Below are 19,352 nucleotides of genomic sequence, written 5' to 3' on the forward strand. Positions count from 1 at the left end.
AAATGACTTCACATCTCCAGGGGCTGAAGAGCTGCACCCAAGGATACTAAAGGAAACTGTGGGTGCTTTCTCAGAGTCTCTGTCTATAATTTTAAGAATTCTTGGTGAGGTCCCCGGGGACTGAAGGCACACAATTGTTGTCCCCATATTCAAAAAGGGGGAAAAATAAGACCGGCCAGTCAGCTTGATGTCAAAACCATGAGAGGTCCTAGAACAGATAATTAAACAGTAGGTCTGTGAGATAAGGATGCTGTGATTACTAAGACCCAGCATGTGTTTCTCAAATTCATGCCACATGAATTTCATTTCTTTTCTTTTTTTGATAAATTTACAAGTGGTGGATCAGGGGAGTGCTGTGGACATAGAGTATCTTGATTTCAGTAAGGCATTTGACAAAAGCCCACCCATATTGTTGCAGATAAGCTGGTAAAATGTGGGCTGGATGAGGTAACCGTTAGGTGGATTTGTAGATGGCTGACTAACCAAACCTAAACAGTGCTCACTAATGATTCCTTCTCATCCTGGAAAAAAAATGACAAGTGGGGTGCTGCAGGGTTGTCCTGGGAATGTTGTTGTTCAATGTCTTTATAAAGGACTTGGATGAAGGAACTGAGGAGTTGATCATCAAATTTGCTGGGATTTAAAATGACCTTCAGATTGGAGAACAGGGCCAAAATAGGAAGAAATTGAAGGTTCTACCAGCTGCAGAAATACAGTGGTACCTCGGGTTAAGTACTTAATTCGTTCCGGAGGTCCGTACTTAACCTGAAACTGTGCTTAACCTGAAGCACCACTTTAGCTAGTGGGCGTCCTGCTGCTACCACGCCGCCGGAGCATGATTTCTGTTCTCATCCTGAAGCAAAGTTCTTAATCTGAAGCACTATTTCTCGGTTAGCAGAGTCTGTAACCTGAAGTGTATGTAACCTGAAGCGTATGTAACCCAAGGTACCACTGTATTATATGTGGGACACCTGGCTTGCCAGCAGTACATGTGAAAAGTATTTAGGGGTCTTGGACCACAAGCTTAACATGAGTCAATAGTATGATGAAATAGCAAAAAGACCTAATGTTATTTAAGGCTGCATCATCAGACATATAGTGTCCAGATCAAAGGATGTTAAGGTACCACTCTATTCCGTCTTGGTTAGACCCCACCTGGAGTACTTTGTCCTATTCTGGGCACCACAGTCTAAGAAGGATATTGACAAGCTGGAATATGTGCAGGAGGGTGACCAAGAAGATAAAGAGTCTGGAAATCAAGCGTTATGAGGAACATTTGAAGGAATCGGGTATGTTTAGCTTGGAGAAGAGAAACTAGAGAAACCTTGGCCCTTTGGCTAATATCAAGTGTATATAACACCTGGAGAAGAGGAGATGTGATAGCCATCAACAAATTTCTAAAGGGCTGTCATGTGGAAGATGGAGCAAGATTGATTTCTCCTGCTCCAGAGGGTAGGACCTGAACCAATACATTCAAAGTTACGAGAAAGAAGATTCTGGTTAAAGATCATGTAAGAGCTGTTTCACAGTGGAATTGACTCCCTTGGAAGGTGGTGATCTTCCTGGAGGTTTTAAAGCACAGGATGGATGGCCATCTGTCATGGATGCTTTAGTTACGATTCCTGTATTCCAAATGCTTTATCATCTTGGTCACCCTCTTCTTCACATGTTCCAGCTTGTCAATATCCTTCTTAAATTGTGGCACCCAGAACTGGACACGGTACACCAGGTGTGGTCTGACCAAGGCACAACAGAGAGGTACTATTGCTCTTCTTGAGTTGAACACTATACTTCAACACTTGTGTGCATTTTTACCAGTTGAAACTACTTATATCATAGATGGCAACTGCTAAACCTACAGCTTCATGAATTTACAAATTGGATGAATGCATTGCAAAACACCTCATGGAAACTCAGATAAGCACTAAGCAGCTGAGTTAATTCTGCTCTTTTCATTATCACCAAGGTTGCTTTGCTTTGTCATTTGCCTTTGATACAAGTTTCTGGTTTTAATAATCTACTTTCCTCTAGATTGTGGTGATTAAAAAGGGTGGGGGGGGGTCTCAAAATATTCACAGCCTGCTTATTTCGGAGTTCACATATACTGTAAAACATTCCAAGCCAGTACGTTTTGCAGGCATGACCAAACACGTCAACAGCACTCAGGCTCATTGCCAGAGCCAAAGTTAGATTAATTCATTAAGGTTCACTTAAGATATAAAACCCCATTTTTTAAACAAAAGGCATTTCATATTTGTATCAACTCTTTGAAAACATTTGGCCGTCATTATCTGAAGGTTTTTGAAAAGAAGCCATACATTTCAACATTGACAGAAGAGATTATGATAATCTCTTGCTTATTGACATCCAAAAATGATACACAGCTGGTTCCCTGACCCCGCCATCTTGTCGCAACTATACTCATGGGTAAGGGCAAATCTGCACACGTGCTCCTCTGTCAAGGTCTGGGACATCAGATGGCGGCATCTTCAATGCGCAAAGCAGCAATCATGGTTTAAAGCATTACTGGAAGGACTCACATTTATCACTTCAGATCATCTCAAAACAATTATTGCCAACTAGCAATTCTAAGAAACCCACAAAAATCAGTGCGGTTCTGAAATAAGTGATTAAAATTGGTGCAGTTTTGAAAGGTTCAGTCTGCCATCTTGATTCAAAATGGTGTCCAATTATATCCAAACGCAAACGAAAACCTGCTCCTTGATCACAGGAACCACAAAATTTGGTTACAGTATCTTAGGCATCCAAATGCATAGCAAACAAACACCTTTCTAAAATATATACTAGAAGAAAGCTACTATGTTCAACTCCATGATAACTAGAAGGAGAAAAATGTGATGTAACACTGCACCATCATTCTTCTCTCTCTCTCTCTCTCTCTCTCTCTCTCTCTCTCTCTCTCTCTCTCACACACACACACACACACAAACACAAAACATATTTTTGCATTTACTACAATTTATAGAGATGCTACACGTTGATACACATTATGCCTTGCTCCTTTGAGGACCACTGAATAGCTATAAGTAACATCCAAAGTTCAGCAATGGAACAATGGCTCAATCAAAAAAAAGAATATGCCACCCGTCCTCAACTCAAGATAGTATACATAGCTCTTCCACTTTTCCACATTCATTCATTCATTCCTTTCCCATCAAGGTTTAGATAACTGCAATGTAATATGATATGTAGAGCTGAAGACGGTTTGGAAACTTCAGCTAGTGCAGAATTCAGTGGCCAGGTTGCTCACCGGAACAAGACGGTTTGAGCATATTACGCCGAACCTGGCCCGACTGCACTGGCTTCCAATTAGTTTCCGGGCCCAATTCAAAGTGCTGGTTTTGGCCTATAAAGACTTAAATGGCTCAGGACCACAACACCTCAACCGCCTACCCGGACCCTGAGCTCATCTTCTGAAGCCCTTCTTCATGTGCCTCCTTGAGAGGTCCAACATGAGAACGGGCCATCTCTGCAGTAGCTCCCCATCTGTGGAATGCTTTCCCAGGGAAGTTCGCTTGATGCCTTCATTATACACCTTTAGGCACAAGGCAAAAACGTTGCTTTTTAACCAGGCCTTTGGTTGATTTGATTGACATTCTATGCTCTTTTAAAATGTGTTTTTTTTGGGGGGGCTTATTGTTTTTATGTTGATTATATATATCGTGGTTTTGTATTTTGATTTTGTTCTGTGAACCGCCCTGAGACCTTCGGGTATAGAACAGTATACAAATTCAATGAAATAAATAAAATTTAATAAATCAATCCTGTGAGGTACATTAAGCTAAGAAGCAGTGACCAACCTGAAGTCATCCAGTGAGCTCCATGGCCAAGTGGGGATTTGAATTCTGGTTTCCGAGGCCCTAGTCCAACACACTAACCACAACACCATGCTGGGACTCAACATCACAGCCATACTCTTTGCCAAGCTGTAATAATAAACATTCATTCATCACAGCCATATTGTGAAGTGGGTTGGACCGTGAGAGAAAAGGTGCCACTGACTCAAAAGTACAGTAGAGCATTTCACTGCTCCCAGTGACACTATACCACACAGATCATCCTTCAGCTGTTCTGCTTGAAGAGTTACCAAACTTGATATTGAAACCCATTTCTCCGTAAGACTTCCTGCAACAGTTTCCAAGTTTCTATTCTGCATGCAGAGAGCACATGATTGGACCTTACTGGTAAATGGTTGAGTTAGCATCCTTCTACGTTTCATGGTTCAATATGCACCGGTTCTTTGCTACTTATTTGCTTATTGCTTATGAGATTTCTAGCCCGTCTTTCCCAGAGTAGCAAACACATCAGTGCTTAAAACAATACAACAAACAGTATCTAAATCCAATTCCAATTCAGATACAGGCTGAGATGAGGATCTCCGCTTAAAGGTACAGTGGTACCTCAGGTTACATACGCTTCAGGTTACAGACTCCGCTAACCCAGAAATAGTACCGCGGGTTAAGAACTTTGCTTCAGGATGAGAACAGAAATCGTGCTCCAGCGGCATGGCAGCAGCAGGAGGCCCCATTAGCTAAAGTGGTGCTTCAGGTTAAGAACAGTTTCAGGTTAAGAACGGACCTCCGGAACGAATTAAGTACTTAACCCGAGGTACCACTGTACTGTTGAAAGAGGAAGATCCCCAGTAAGAATCTATCCTAGGGATGCTTTCTCTGTCTTAGGGTGTTTAATTTCAAAAGAACCTTTTGTGGTTGTGGTGCTTTGGTGCCATGCATCCAGAAAAGCTATTCAAAATTAAGTTGGGTTACAGGTTTTCAGTACTAGGAAGAGTTTATGGAAAACCTCTTGGCCTAACAGGGCTTTTCTTCCAAAATTTTAGCTAATTATCTCACTTGCAAAAAGCATTCCTCGGGGAGGGAGAAAGAATGACGCCATTTTTGCTTTGGCAGAAGCTTCAGTTTTGCATCACCTGAGGACAGGTTAACTTGCTTTGCTGGGAACAAGAAAAGCTGCTATGCTGGGTTATAATAGGTGCGGCTTTGAAATGATGTCGCAGGAGTTCTAACTGTGGCTACAGGCAAAGGAAATCCAATGCTCATCCCACAGAAAAGCTATGCTAATGGCGGAATTAACTCCTGATGGGTGTGTCTAGAAATGATGACTGTTACCATAGTCACTACTGTTGTGGTATATGGTAGCACACCTGAGTATCCCACACAACAGGGCTTTTTAAAAAAAGAAAAAAGAGAGAGTTCCTGCCCAGAAGGCTCTGTTTTCCTCTATGCTAATCTGTCACAAACTTGAAAGCCTCATCATTCCCTCATTCACTTGGCACAGCAGAGAGTGCCATCAGCTGCTCTGGAGCTCCAGCTGACATAATCATTCCTGCTCTGAGAAGAAGAAGAAAAGTCCCAGAGCTCTGCTCCTTCATGGAAGAAGAGCCTGTCCAGCATCCTCTTCTCATAGTTGCCAACCCCACGCCAATGGGAAGCCCAAAGCAGGACCAGAGGAACTGTACTCTCTCAGAGAAATAATGTGTCCCATTTCTACTATATCACTAGTTTTACGGTTACACCTTTTTAAACAAGTTGCTATGCTTCAGTTCAAGAGTGTGCGGCCAATATGCACTGGTCTACATTGGTAGCAATGTCTATCCTATACTGTACAGTACTGACAAGATGGTTGTGTGGTCCACCTTATCCCTTCCATACAAAGATTGCATTTAAGGTTATTGGGATTTGTTGGAAACTTACACTAGAATACCGCACTGTTGGCTTCCAGTGTTCAAGCCTTACCATCTCAATCTTTGATGTTGGGAAGTGCCAATGTGAGGCATGTGTACATCGGACAAAGTGCGATGTCTTGGCACCCAACTTTTTAAAAAAATAATAATTAATTTTTATTCAGTTTCCAATATGCATTCCATCCATGTTTAACATCCACTTCTAACATATACATCTTTTAGACTTCCCTCAGCCTGTCTGACAATTTTTCATATTATCACAATTACTCACATTTCTTAAATTTATATTGCGCTTTAACAGTCTTAATCTCATCATATCTTTTAAGCAACATTTCTATCAATCATTTTCACAGAGCTTCTTGAAAGCCAACAAGCGGTAATTGCTCCTCACATGGCACCCAACTTTCAAGGGCTGAGATCCAGCGCCAAGGGCCTTCTGGCGGTTCCCTCACTGCGAGAAGTGAGGTTACAGGGAACCAGACAGAGGGACTTCTTGGTAGTGGCACCGGCCCTGTGGAACGCCCTCCCATCAGATGTCAAGGAAATAAGCAGCTATCCTATTTTTAAAAGACATCTGAAGACAGCCCTGTTTTGCTGACCCTTGTGGAAAACCTTATCCCCCAACCAAAAGAGACAACAGCAACTGATGCACCCCAAGTGCATAAACCAGATGGACCTGTGAAGATGAGACAAGCAGTAACAACCAAGAAATTGCAAAAAAATAGACCAAAAGCCAGAGAAAAGAAAACCAAGAACATTAAAACAACAAGGAAAATAAAGATAAGTCGACATAAACAATGGCAGAAATTATTTAAACTACTTCCATCGGACTCAAACAAATCTGCTGCACGAGATAAAAAAGAGAAAGGTAGGAAGGGGAAAAAGAAGTCACCGCCACAGCTAATGGCTAAGGAGGTATCTCCGAACCAGAGTTTAGAACTAAATGGGAGGATGGAAGCAACGTCCCAGAGCCCTGGTAATAGGTCACTCAGTGAACTTGTTACTGGGGGAGAAGCGGTCCCTAACAATGAAGGCAGCAAACCGCTTAGCAAATTGGGAAGTTTTTAATATTTAATGCTGTATTGTTTTTAACACTCGATTGGGAGCCACCCAGATTGGCTGGGGAAACTCAGCCAGATGGGCGGGGTATAAATAATAAATTATTTATTATTATTATTATTATTATTATTATTATTATTATTAGTTTAGAAAGTACAACTGGCATAGAATGCTGCTGGCTGGCCTGTGGTGTCTAGCTGGCAGCCAGAGCATACTGTCAATGGTAACCAATGTGGTACCCCCAGATGTTGCTCATCTGCCCCAACCAACAAGATCAACAGTCAAGGATGATGGGAGTTGTAGTTCCACAACAGCTGGAGAGCAGCATGTTGGCTACCTCTGCCCTTTGACTTCAGAGCTGTGTAGGGATAAACTACCACCAGGATTTCTGGTAAGATCAAGAGAAGCAGACCTTAAAAACAAAGGCCTTCTCTGGTTGGAGAGGGTTGTATTTGAGGACTGCTAAACCTCCCTGTAATACTCAGATTTTAATAAAATACTCAGATAGTATTTTATTAAATAAATAAATGATAGCTGAATAAATAAGGCCCCCTGCTCGGATATGGGCCTAGTAGAAGCCTAAGCTTTTGACACTTGTGATGTATATATTTAGGATCTACCTTATTTCCAAAATCACAAGTTCTTTTAAACTGTTTTTAATATTGTGTTTTAATTGTCATATAACCCACCCTAGGGAGGCAGGTGGCGCTGTGGGTTAAAGCCTCAGCACCTAGGACTTGCCGATCGAAAGGTCGGCGGTTCGAATCCCTGCGGCGGGGTGCGCTCCCGCTGCTCGGTCCCAGCGCCTGCCAACCTAGCAGTTCGAAAGCACCTCCGGGTGCAAGTAGATAAATAGGGACCGCTTACCAGCAGGAAGGTAAACGGCGTTTCCGTGTGCCGCTCTGGCTCGCCAGAGAAGCGATGTCACGCTGGCCACGTGACCCAGAAGTGTCTCCGGACAGCGCTGGCCCCTGGCCTCTTGAGTGAGATGGGCGCACAACCCCAGAGTCTGTCAAGACTGGCCTGTACGGGCAGGGGTACCTTTACCTTTACCTTTACCCCACCCTAGGCCCTTTAGGTGAAGAGTGGACAATGACTTGTGATGATGATGAAAATGAATTCCCAGCACTGGAGCTTATCCCATCCTGATACAGGACCTCCCTGCTACTTAAGTCCCAATGGTAACAGACCAAAATAAGGAAAAGAAAAGCTGTGAAGCATCTCCGGCTAGGTTTATTGTAGCCTCTGCAGCAGCATCCAGTAGGGCAGGGACAGCCAATGTGGTGCCCTCTAGATGTTGCGGGACTCCAAACCCTATCAAGTCCAGACACATGGTCAATGGTCAGAAATGATAGGAATTATAGTCCAACAAAACCTGGGAAGTGAATTTTAATTGTGCCAAACATAACGTAAACAAAGCTCCGCACAAAAGGCAGAACTGAACAAATGCTGGACGTTTGCCTTATCTGGATAAACCATCAATGAGAAGTCCAATAGCTTGTGTGCGCACACCTGAATCTTTAATTGTTCCATCTGCCTTAGTGTCTTTTGTAACGCCATACACATGAACTCCCCAAGAGCCTTGGGGACTAGAAAATAGCTATATCACTATCTGTGGCTAGATGTGTGCCAAGATAATGTCCTCTGGACCACAAAGAAATTGATTAAAATTGTTTTTAACAAACTTGGGAGAAATGCAAATATTTCTTCTACTCAAAGCTGGCACAATTTTACATCAGTTTCTATCTTGAGAAAAGGGGGCCTTTAAAAACCAAGCAAAACACAAGCCTGCAGTATGCCAAGGGAATAAACTGGAAAGTCACCCCCAAGAGACAGAACTCCTGCAGCTCCTTCCATCCCAATTAAAATGGGAGGGGAAAGTCTATAGTTGAAAACTTATCTTCTCATCTCTCACGACCTTCTTGGCTTAGAACAAACCGCCCATTTGGCAGACCAGTAGAACTGTTTTTAAGACCAGCAAGCTTTTCCAAGTGTTGGTCTTGGCCACAAATGTAAACTTCTCAGAGATTTCAAGTACACTGAGATGTGCATCTAAGTTTAGAAATAGGAGCAGCTTTTTAAAGGGTGGCCTAATTTGCCTCTTCTTCCCCTTTCCTTTTAAAGAATTCTGTTAAGACATTAAACTTCTTGCTTTGACACTGGGTACTGACCCAGTCAAAATGTCGATCAGCGATGGGGACATAGCCTAACAATATCTGGAGGAACTATGACTTTACCACCCTTGACTATTGGTCCTGCTGGTTGGAGCTGATGGGAGTTCAGCAGCACTGGAAGGCCACAGGTTCCCCATTTCTGCTTCAGGAAAATTGTGCCTTTGCCTCCTGACAGCTCTGCCTCAGTTTTTACCTTGTGAATGCAGCTTCAATGTAGGGAGCTTCCAGATTTTTCTCCTGGAGGAGGATGCAATATGCATTGCTTTCCAAATTGCCCATTTTTGCCACTACTGCATTGCATCTCCCTGTCTTGGCAACTCCTTGGTAGCACCTCCAAACTGATGAGACCTAGATCACTAGAGAAAAGCCTTACATTTTGCTCTGAAGACTCAGGAATCTGGGTGCCTTTACATTATTCACTAGCAGGTTGCTGTCACGACTTATATTTACACCTCATGCTTGAATATACCTGTCCCATCCAACCTTTAGAGGAATTCATGGTGTTTCAATTCCAGTTGGCATTTAAAGATCTCACTCTGTTTGACCGAATTTATTTATTTTTAACCTGTAATAGTTTTATTCGTATTGTTTTTATGTGGTTACATTGAGAGATATCTTGTGGCAGTCTATAAGTTTGGAATAAAACTCTAAAATGGACTCATGCACACCCCTCCACTTTGGGAAGGGCCGTAGCTCATGGCAGAGCATCCTTGCTGCATGCCAAAAGTTTTGGGTTCAATCCCCAGCATCACTAAGTAGGGCTGGGCGGAAAAATCTGCCTGAAACCCTGGAGAGCACTGCCAGTCAGTGTAGATAATACTGAGCTAGATGAAGCAATGGTCTGAGTCAGTGTAAGGCATCTTCCCATGTTCCAATATGACACTGGTTTAAAGCATCAGAAGCTTTCAGGTCCGTAGGCATAGTCAGCACATTTCTCTCCGGTTCAAAATACTTAAGCCAAATTTCAAACTTAGGGAGATTATGGGCTGCACCTGATGTAACAGGGTATCATAGTTGTCTGCTACATGCACAGCCTTTGGAAACATGGGCTCTGTGTGCCACCCTCCTCTCTCACAGCTGTTAGGAACAGAAATGGAGAACCCTCAGGCCCAGAGATGGGGCAACACATCACACACACCCTTAGGGTTCACATTATTCTTGGCCACTTTTGCCTGGCTGGAATGTGTTCTTGAACTGTGATAATGTTTCTTGCACACCTGGAAAGAGGATGGAGATACATGTGCGCACATTTGCAAAAGCCTCCTTTTTGTCTATGATGCCATCCACCACTTGTGTGCAACTCCTAGACAACTGTCCCCACAAGGAAATGAAAAAGGTTGTCCACTCAAACCTTCACTTATTAACCAAGTTCAGCTCCCCATGACTTCAAAACCCTTTAAAAGGTAGACCCCAATCTCCTTATCACTGTTATTAAAGGGGAAGAAGGGATGTGAAAGCTGCCCAAGGTAAATGTGCATATAGCAAGAAACAACATAAGCTTCTCCCTTTATTTTCATAGAACACCCTCCCATTTCAGCATCCCAGTGTTACCCTTCTCCAACAGCTGTTGCACTGCAAGGAGAATTTCACATGGCCAATGCATTATTTCCTGCCTTGGTCCTCTCCATGCATTCCTTCCCCCTTCCACAGTCCTGGAAAAAGGCCCCCTTACATCCATATTCTGCCAGCATAGGAGCCACCTCGTTACTGGGTTCTTCCCATTCTACGTTATGAGATCATGAAAAAGAGCTTCAGAGGCTATTCCTTATCCAACTGGTGCTTCTCCATCCCAGATGGGTGACTGGAGAGACCATATATTATTTAATGTAAAAAGACATTTGCTAACCTGGTGCCCTCCAGATGTTTTGGACTAGACAGGGGTTGGGAATCTTCAGCCCATGGGCCAAACTTGACCTGTGAGGCTTCCCCATTTGGCCCACCAGGCTGTTTGGCCAGACCACACCTAACATCATATAGAACTTCAGATGTGAGGCAGGTACAGGCAAAGCTTGACTGATAAATAGTGCCAGCAAAGCCCTTGTGCAGTGCTTCCCAAGTGCCCAACATCAAGCGGATAGTTGGGTGTTTGGGAAGCAACACCAAAACACTTTGAAAGCCCTGTGCTTAGTGTTTGGGGAGTGTTGCACACAGTGACTACAAAGCTCTTATTTCTTTATTAAATTTATATCCCACTATTCCTCCCAAAGGAGCTCAGGACTGAGTAGTGAGAAGTGCCAAGCATAGGGATTGCAAAGCTCCTTGCCCAACAAATAGCTTGTTGTTGGACATTTTTGAAAACACTGCACAAATTGCTGCATTTTGCCAGGTGCCAGTTACCTGACACCATGATAGCACCAGGTTACTATCCCACCATGTCCCTCTCACCTATCAGCCCATATTGGGAGTGAGTGAGTGGAGGATCTGGCCCAGTAGGCCACCCTGGACTACAAGCCCTAAAGAAACTCAGCCAACGTGGCTTTGCTGGTTGGGGCCGGCGGAAATTGCTATGATAAAAAACATCTGGAGAGCATCAGGTTGATGAAGGCCGCATTAAAATGCGTCATCATGAAATGGAACAAAAGATAAAAAGGTATCCAATTAAGTCCCAGGCCTTTTCAAAGGTCAAATTGAGTGGGTGCTTGCAAAAGCCTTGGTTGCCAAGCAGGGGAAAGCTTTTAAAGGTTATCTGTACTGAAAGTGAATCAAGAGCATTAGAAGGGACTAAATTGAGTGGTGTTTTGAGGGTCACTCCAAAGCAGAACATCTGTTGGTCCTTGAAGAAAGAGAAAAACAGGAGAGGTGGCTGCATGCGATTGGCCAGAAACTGTTACCAGGAGAGACCACGTCCTCGCTATTCAAAGCATCATCACACCACTTTAAAAGGTCATGGCTCCTCCAAAAGATTTCTGGGAGCTGTGGTTTGTTAAGGGTGCTGAAATTTGTTAGGTGACTCTCCTATTCCCCTTACAGAACTACAGTTCTCAGAGTACTTTAATAACTACTCTTCACATGGAACCCTAGGAACGGTAGCACTGTGAGAGGGAATTGGAGCCCTTAACAAACTGCAGCTCCCAATATTCATTGAGGGAAATGATATCAAAGTGCTTTTAAAATATATGGTGCAATTGCAACCAGAGAGAGCAAAGCTGTGCATATGCACACATTTAAAGCACATGACTTCCCCCAAAGAATGTTGGAAACTCTAGTTTGTTAAGAGTGCTGGTAATTGTAACTTTGTGAAGGGTAAACTACAGTTCCCAGAATTCTTTGGGAGAAGACATGTGCATTAAATATATGGTGGGTTCACAGTTCAAGCTTAAAAGAGAAGGCTCAAGAAAATAAGAGGAAGAGTTGTAGATGGAAAAGGAAAGAGTTGAAAAGAGCAGCTGGTCTAGAAGGTTCCAGAAGACCTCACTCTGTAAATTAACTCTGTTCTTCAACTACTGGCTGGGCTGGAAAGTGAGAGAAATAAACCCCCTTTTTAAATTCAGGATTGTAGACGTAAGCAACCCCCACATTCCTTAGAAAGTATACCCAGTTTTTAAACAGGGAACAACATACAGAGTTACAACATGTTGCCTTTCAACAATTTATCATGCTCTGGTGTTTGGGGTTGTCATATTTCAAAAAGTGAAAATCTGGACAAAAAGTTGTTGAGCCTTTTTTTTTTTAACAAAACCTCACAAAAAATTGGGAGCTAAGTTCTTGAGCTATTTTTAAGGATATTTGACAAAACAACAACAACAACAACACTTACAACATGGGTTGCCATATGCCAGGGATTTCCTGGACATTTTTACCGTTTTTTGGAAACAAATCCCTTATGTGTCTGGGAAATCCTAGATGTATGGCAGTCCTACTGGTGTTTAAAATTAATTAGATATTAATCCCTGGGATTAATAATAATAATAATAATAATAATAATAATAATAATAATAATTTTATTTATACCCCGCTCTCCCTGGGCTCAGGGTGGCTAACAAGCAATAATAAAAACAAGTTGAATGAATACAACTTAAAAACAAGATTAAAATATTGAAACATTAAAATATTAAAATGCAGCCTCATCACAGGAGGAGAAAGGAAAAAGAAAAAGAAAGAGGGGGAGGGAATCAAATTGGCTCCAAGCCAAAGGCCAGGCGGAACAACTCTGTCTTACAGGCCCTGCGGAAAGAAATCAGATCCTGCAGGGCCCTGGTCTCATGAGGCAGAGCGTTCCACCAGGCCGGAGCCAGAGTTGAAAAGGCCCTGGCTCTGGTTGAAGCCAATCTAACTTCCTTAGGGCCCGGGACCACTAGGGTGTTGCTATTTATGGACCTTGAGGCTCTCCGTGGGGCATACCGGGAGAGGCGGTCCCGTAGGTACGAGGGTCCTAGGCCGTGAAGGGCCTAGAATTTTTGGTTCTTTTTAAATCTGTCCCTTGGTTGTGTGTCAATCTTACACAAGACTAACCAATCTACTATGAACAAAGTGAAATGGAGGGTCTATTTTTAATGCAAGTTAGTGTGTGTTTTGTTTTTTTAAAAATCAAGACCATAAAAAGATCCCCTGGCCCATCTCCTGCAGCATCTTCTTCTCACAGTCGCCAGCCAGATGCCTGTGGGAAGCCTGAAAATTGGACACCTGCTGTTCCCAGCAACTGATGAAGGTATTATTTTAAACAAATGAATAAGAAAGCTGCTTCCACACTACTGAGGTAGTGTACAAAGATGCCCAAACTAGTCAAGTGAACAACATTGAGAATGTCATTTCTTTTTTAATGGCTGGAGCGTTCAAGGGTTCTTTGGAGGTAGTGGGGAACTAGAGTGACCCATCAGTGACCCAAGACTGTCTGCCAAAGCCTGTGGCTGGAACGGAGTTGGAATTTCTTGTTTGTTTAGGCAGAGGCTGCATCTCAGAACAAGCCTGAAGTTACAAAAGATTCAGTGATGGCTGTGTAAAAGAAGCAAAGCTTCCCTCAGGTTGGATATTAACCTCACCTGTGGCAATCACACAAATGCCATCTATTTAAAGCACATCACTTACCTCAATGAATCCTGGGAACTGTAGTTTCTTAAGGGTGCTGGGAATTGTAACTGTGAGAGGTAAAGTATAGTGGTCATGATTCTTTGGGGTAGGCCATAAGCTTTTAAATGCATGGTGTGACCTAAGTTACATGCCACCCCCATGACAACTACATTGCCCTAGCACCCATTCTGTTGAACCTTTTTCACCTTAGCACTCATTCCAGCACCCAATGCTACTCATGGCTAAATATTTAAGTGTCTTGCAGTGTCAACTACAGATGTTTTGTTATCTAAAGCACAAGATGGGGCCTACCCATTTCTGGTTATAAGAGTCCGCACAAGAAGCGATATTTTATTTAGCTTTTACTTGATGGTTACTATAAACTCATAAATTTATATTGTTTCCCCCCTAATTTTTTTGTATCCAAAATGGAGATTTCTTTTTATATTAACTGGTATGTGTCAGTGCACATACTTGCAGCAATGCATTATCATTATCATATTAGAAGATTATGGGAGGTGTACTCCCTGCTCCTATTTATCCTCATAACCCAGTGAGGCAGAATCATGAAATTGTAGAGCTGGAAGGACCCCTGAGGGTCATCTAGTCCAAACCCTTACAATGCGGGAATCTCAGCTAAAGCATCCATGATAGATGGTCATCCAAACTCTGCTTAAAAACCTCCAAGGAGGGAGAGTCCTCCACCTTCTGAGAGTATCTGTTCCACTTTCTAACAGCTCTTACCATTAGAAGTTCTTCCTGAGTTGAATCCATTGGTTCATGTCCTACCTTTCGGAGTAGAAAACAAGCTAGCATGCCATCTTCCATGTGAACAGCCCTTGAGGTATTTGAAGTTGGCTTTCATATCTTTAAGACTACTCCTCATTAGACTTGGTTTCCAGACCCTTGATCATCTTGGTTAGGTAGGTTAGGCTGAGGCAGTGACTGTTCCAAGGTCACCTAGTGAGCTTCATGGCTGAGTGGGGATTTGAACCCTGGTCTCCCAGGTTCTAATATGTCATGTGAACCACTACACAACACTGCCTGTCACCCAGCTGTTTTGCCTGCCACATAAATCTCCAGTAACTATTATGAAGCAGGTCTCCAAACGAAGGCCCAGGGTTCTGAATTCTAAAGAGAACCACCAAAACACCTAGGTTGGCATTGCATGGTAAACACATTCTGAGAATTTTAAACAGGGCTCTGCAGTCTTTTGACTAGCCTCAGTGGCCAATACAAAAATATGTAGTTGCCAGGCCCATGCCCCTTTCACAAAAGTTGGGGTCTTGCCTCCAACCTTCTGCTGTATCTCTAAAACAGAGGTGGGGACATGTGGCCCTCCAGGTGTTCTTGGTCTACAACTCCCATGTCCCAATAACATTTGGAGGGCCCCAGGTTTCCCATATAGATAAGCTACAATCTTCTCCCCTCTGCAGTTCCAAGCTTGCACCAATCTTCAGAGACTCTTCTCTATGTTCCCTTACCAAATAATTTGAGGCTGGGGGTTACTAAGAAAAAGGCATTTAGCAATGGTGACAACGCTGGTTTTCAAATGCCCTCCCCAAGAAGCTTGCTCGGCACCAATGCTGTGGCTTTTTAGGCATCAGATGAAGTGCTTTTCATTTCCCCAGGCTTTTTAAGTGTTTTTAGACCTTGGGAACTACTGGCTTGAACGCAGGTGGTGCTGTGGGTTAAACCACAGAGCCCAGGGCTTGCAGATCAGAAGGTCGACGGTTTGAATCCTCATGACGGGGTGAGCTCCCATTGCTTGGTCCCTGCTCCTGCCAACCTAGCAATTCAAAAGCACGTGTGCTGCTCTGGTTCGCCAGAAGCTGCTTAGGCATGCTGGCCACATGACCCGGAAGCTGTATGCTGGCTCCCTCAGCCAGTTAAGCGAGATGAGCACCGAAACCCCAGAGTCGTTCGCCACTGGGCCTAATGGTCAGGGGTCCCTTTACCTTACTAGACCTTGGGAACCAATGGCTTGATTCTGTTGCTCTTTTAGCTTGTGCCTGATGTTATGCTCCATGTAGCATTTTCTATACACTATGGCTTTGAATAATTATGGCACACCACCCAGAGAATTTGTTAATGGGTTGTAAAAAAGTACTGTGAATTAATCAAAATTTTAAAATGCTGCAGAATCCACTTAACTCAGGACTTTTTAAATTCTCATAGAAACATACATCAATGTATAGATCAGCCAACTTCATTTCACCTAGCAATTAGGCGAATTGTCACTTGCAACTTTATCTGGATACCTGCAAGGAATAAGAAAACCTGTCCCCAGCAGAAAAGAATGTTGTGTAAGAACCCTGTTAGCATTCCAAGAGGTTCAGGAGAGGAGTCACAAGGATGGATTCAGATTAGGGCAAGTCAGTAATTGCAAGAAATTTCTAGAAAAGTTGCAGATTTGCTGGCAGCTATACTACTGACTCTTCCTTGAATTATTAATTTCACTTGCACAGTGCAAAGCTTATTTTCCCCCCAGCAAAATATCTCAGCATAGTGATGTGTTTATGATACTCATTGGATGTGCACAAGCACTGCTTTAGTAATTTTACTTAAAATTTGATAGTTTTCAGAACCCGATGCAGTTAGGTGGGATATGTTAATCAAGGCTGCAACCCTAAATAAACTGAATTCCATTGAATCAATAAGAACTCATTCCTGCGTAAACACCTCTACAATGGTGCTGCAAAGCTGGGACTGTATCCCATTTACTTGCAAGCAAGAACTTGGTTTGCACAAAAAGCTATACATTATTTGTCATTTCCAAGTTATGGCAAACCTAATTTAAAGAGATCGCAGGAGTGCCAACTAGCCACCCAGGCTCCCTCATGCACTTTTGTTTAACCAAATTTCAAAATTATACCCATTTTGCAGAGACATCAGTGAGTTCTTTAACTGGGCCTCTCCCTACAGTACATGTATAAAGCTCCAAAAATATTCAATAGTCAAAATCTGAACTATTTTTGGCCATTAGTTAATTCAATCATGCAACATCAGAGCATGGTTGATGAACTTAAAAAATAACAACAGTGGCACATTCATAATTATGCTATATCATATCTTCAAAAGACAAACAGATGCCAGTTTGCCACCAAGTTCTATCATCACTATCCAATCAATCACAGTATGCTTATAGTTACAAACTACTATGGGCCTTTTCATATAATGTAAGAATGTGAATGATTTTACAGTAACTATCATCTCTGGTTTTATAACCACAAGACCAAACACACATTTGTAGCATAATGTGAAGAACCTGAGAAATCTTCAAAGGAATAACTAATCTGATTTAGCTAAGAGCATATTACAGTATATATTGGCCAACAGGAATATGAGATAAACATCAGCAATGTTTGTTCTTTCCATGTAAAAAATGGATAGAGGAAGGTTGCAAGATAAACATCTGGCCCACCTTATTATTATTATTCTAATACAGCTACAAATTAATTCAGGACACCAAAGGTGATTTCAAAATATACACAAAATGCAATAATGCATTCTAGTCCACCATTATTTTTATTATTTTTAATATATTTTATTATCATAAAAGGTAAAGGGACCCCTGACCATTAGGTCCAGTCATGAGTGACTCTGAGGTTGCGGCGCTCATCTCACTTTACTGGCCGAGCGAGCCGGCATACAGCTTCCGGGTCATGTGGCCAGCATGACTAAGCAGATTTTGGCGAACCAGAGCAGCGCATGGAAACACCATTTACCTTCCCGCCGGTGCAGTACCTATTTATCTACTTGCACTTTGACGTGCTGTCGAACTGCTAGGTTGGCAGGAGCAGGGACCAAGCAACGGGAGCTCATCCCGTCGTGGGGATTCAAACCGCCAACCTTCTGATTGACAAGTCCTAGGCTCTGTGGTTTAACCCACAGCGCCACCCGTGTCCCTTTTTTTATTATCTTTCATAATTTTATAATTATACAATTTTTAATAATTTTTTTTCATTTTTATTATCATAGTGGACAGTATATTTAGATTTTTATATTTACATATTTCTTTAAAAGGGAGATGTTATTAGTCAACTGAAAATAACATTTGAGGATGTTATTTTGGCCATCTTGTCACTATTATCCATCTTTTCTGGCTCTGAAGAAAATCTCAGGAAGATATAAAAATTACACCGTCTTTCTCCCCTTTCACAAAATGTGCAACACAGAGAACTCTTTTCTTCCAAATGGCAGCTTTTCAAAGAGTTTGCTGCTTTCAGTAACAGTGGAAATAATTTTGTTATTAGGAGAGGAGCCTTCAGGCAAGATGATGCTTTTACGGTTTCTCTTTTCCACTCCCATCAAGAAAGTAGGCAGAGGAAGAGAGCCAGAGAGCAGAGCCCTATGACTTGCATAGGCAGGGGCAGCATGCAGAAGGTCCCAGATTCAAATTTCAGGTAGCACTTGGAAAGACATACAGTGGTACCTCGGGTTAAGTACTTAATTCGTTCCAGAGGTCCGTTCCTAACATGAAACTATTCTTAACATGAAGCACCACTTTAGATAATGGGGCCTCCTGCTGCTGCCGTGCCGCCAGAGCACGATTTCTGTTCTCATCCTGAAGCAAAGTTCTTAACCCGAGGTAATATTTCTGGGTTAGCGGAGTCTGTAACCTGAAGCGTCTGTAACCCAAGGTACCACTGTACTTCTGTCCAAGACCAGGAAAAGCCACTGCTGAGCTAGATGGCTCAACACTCTAGCTCAGTTGGAAAAGCTCTTCCTAACCTGGTACTAAGAGACAATTTGTGCAAGATTTTTGATGTAACATAAGGTATACATTTTAGCCCCACCGACTGAGGAAGCGAACCACCATGTGCTGGAAAGCCTGGGCTCAAGTCCTACCTCTGCCTCAAACTCAAGAGTGCAACCTTGGGCCCTATGTTTCGGCTTCAGCATTCCCCATCTGTAAAATGGGCATTAACAGCAAACCTGAGCACCGCATGTTGCAACTCAGTGCCGGCTGCTGGGGACCTGGTGGGGCAGCCAAGAGTGGAGCCAGAGGTGGTACCCATTGGTTTTCTCCCCATCCTCCTCCCTCACCAAAGATTCTGTGGGTACTTAAGCAGTGCTTCAGTAAAAAAAAAAAATACCGCCTCCCCGACCCTCATGGCTGCAAATGAAAGAATACTATATAAAAAGCAAGAAGTAGCTGGTGTGGCATTAAATAGGTATTAAAATCATATTTTGCTCTAAGCATCACACATACATACTTGTTCTAACATATTTCCAAAACCCAGTAGGACACAACGCACTCCCTCAACTTGGTTAGCAGAAGCATCCTCTGGAAAGACAAGTGGGAAGCCTAAGCCGCTGCTCTTCAGGAGTGTCTCACACCCTGAGGCCCTGGGGAAAGAGAGATGATCCTCTCCACATCTAGACAG

The 19,352-nt window shown here is 42.8% G+C and overlaps 1 protein-coding gene across 2 annotated transcripts in view; it reads right to left on the reverse strand.

Moving 5' to 3' along the window:
- Positions 1 to 19,352, reverse strand: part of COL4A5 (collagen type IV alpha 5 chain) — a 135,163-nt gene that overhangs the window by 114,646 nt on the left and 1,165 nt on the right. The window lies entirely within an intron of this gene.

This window comes from Podarcis gaigeae (genome assembly GCF_964106915.1).
Source record: "Podarcis gaigeae genome assembly, chromosome: Z".
In the NCBI taxonomy this organism is placed as follows: domain Eukaryota; kingdom Metazoa; phylum Chordata; class Lepidosauria; order Squamata; family Lacertidae; genus Podarcis; species Podarcis gaigeae.